Below are 2,334 nucleotides of genomic sequence, written 5' to 3'. Positions count from 1 at the left end.
AATATTCGTTCCTTCTGAAAGTTTTACGATGCCTTTCCACCATTTTTTGCCATGCAAAATCAACCAGTCTTTTACTATTAAATTTAAATGGCAAATTGAAACAAACAGTTCTGAGGCAGCTCTTCCCCCATTGATTGAGACTGAGTGACAGATGTTATGGATAATATTCACTTAGGCTTCTGAGTTTTCTGAGCAGACTTGGTGTTCCAGAAGCATTCCAGAAGCATTCCCTACCACACACTCACATCACCACCACCACTGTTTTGCAACTGCCTCATATCAAGAACAGCAAAACAACCCGGAAAAGAATAGTCACAGAATCTCTCAATATACTTGGCCTTGCCAAGAACCATATCAATAATGGCAGCATCATCAGACTAAGAATCTAAGGCCATCCTCCAGCTTCTTACCAGAACATCAACCAATCTTCTCCTCGAGCTTAGCAAACTTGAAAGCAATGTGAGCTGTGTGACATCCAGGTACAAAGCCAGCACTGATTTGGCCTGAATCGTTCAAGATGATTACCTGAGCAGTGAAACCAGCTGCTCCCATTGGTGGGTCATTTTCACTGTCACCAGCCACATTGCTACAATGAATATCTTTGACAGAGATGTTCTTGACATTGAAGCCTATGTGAACCCAGGCAGAGCTTCACTCTAAGTTTCACGGTGCATTTCAACAGACTTGACTTGAGTGGTAATGTTGACTGGATCAAAGGTAACCAACCACCATGCGTGGTTTGAGAACACTAGTTAGTCTCCACTCTGCCCACAGGGACAGTACCAATACCACCATTTTTTAAGAAATCCTAGAGAGGAAGATACAGGGGCTTGTCACTCAGGCAAGTTGGTGGCAGGATGCAATCTAGAACTTCAAGCAGTGTGGTCACTTTGGCATTGCCGTCTTTACAGGTGACTTTTGATCCTTGGAAGCAAGGCATATTAGCACTTGCCTCCACCATGCTGTCATCATTCCCACCAGAAACTGGCACAATTGTTACTGTGTCAGCGTTGTAGCCAATTTTTTCAAGTAGTGCTGATTTCCTTAATCATTTCCTTGTATCCCTCCGACTGTAGGGTGGGTCATTGGAATCCATTTTGCTAACAACCACAATTAGTTGTTTCACACTCAGCGTTTAAGCCAGAAGGGCATATTCCTGCATCTGCCCCTTCCTGATCTTCAACCAACACCAACAGCAACAATAAAGACAGCACAGTCAGCCTGAGATGTTCCTCTCACCATGTTGATATCCTGGGGCATCAATGATGGTCAGGTAGGTATTGCTGATCTCAAATTTCCACAGGGAGGTATCAATGATGATACCATGCTTGCACTCAGCTATCTGTTTATCCAAGACCATGGCATACTTGAAACCCTTTCTATCTCTGCAACTTTCTTCTCAAATTTTCCAGTGGTTCTTTTGTCAATCCTGCCACAAATAATAAATCAGGTAGGTGATCAGCAGTGGTGGAATTACCCCAATCTACATGTCCAAAATCCTAACAATTGGACCAATAAACAACATCATGATAAATGAAGAAAAGACTGAAGTTGTCAAGGATTTCATTTGACTTGGATCCACAGTCAACACCCATAGAAGCAGCAGTCAAGAAATCAAATAATGATGTATTGCATTGGGCAAAGCTGCTGCAAAAGACCTCCTTGAAGTGTTCAAAAGCAAAATATCACTTTAAAGACAAAGGTGCACTTGACTCAAGCCATTGTATTTTCAAGCATCTCATATGCATGTGACAGTTAGACAATGAATAAGGAAAACTGAATCAATGCCTCATGAACTGCCATAAGAATGAGCAAATCTACCTTGGAAGAAGTACAGCCTGAGTGTTCCTTAGAAGCAAGGATGGAGAGACTGCATCTCACATACTTTGGACATGTTTTCAGGAGGGACCAGTCCCTGGCGCAGGACATGATGCTTACTAAAGTCTACAAAAAAGAGGAAGATCCTCAATAAGATGGATTGACACATTGTCCGCAACAGTGGGTTCAAACACAGCAATGATTTTGAGGATGGTGCAGGTCCAGGCAGTGTTTCCTTCTGTTGTATGTAAGGTTGTTATGAATTGTAAGTGATTGGTAACACCTAACAACACATAACAATACATCCAATGACAATGATGTTGATAGAGATCTTTTCATCCCTCATTTTGTCTTAGATTTTGGGATAGCTTTCACCAACACCTGCATTCTAGCAGCAAACCCATTGCAAAAAAAAAAAAAAAACTCCCTAGTTTTAAGAATTGGAATTCATCATAACCAAAATAATTCAGTTTTGCCTCTGTGGTTATAAAAAAATGAATAAACCAATCCATATAA

The 2,334-nt window shown here is 41.3% G+C and overlaps 1 pseudogene; it reads right to left on the bottom strand.

Annotated features, from left to right (window-relative positions):
* Positions 1 to 230: 230 nt before the first annotated feature.
* On the bottom strand, positions 231 to 1,431 carry LOC103194011 (annotated as a pseudogene).
* Between the last annotated feature and the right edge of the window lie 903 nt (positions 1,432 to 2,334).

This window comes from Orycteropus afer, unplaced genomic scaffold (genome assembly GCF_000298275.1).
Source record: "Orycteropus afer afer isolate SDZICR_OR568_19922 unplaced genomic scaffold, OryAfe1.0 scaffold00003, whole genome shotgun sequence".
Classification (NCBI taxonomy): Eukaryota; Metazoa; Chordata; class Mammalia; order Tubulidentata; family Orycteropodidae; genus Orycteropus; species Orycteropus afer.
Note: the sequence above shows the minus strand (reverse complement) of the source record. Positions and strands in the feature narration are given on the sequence as shown.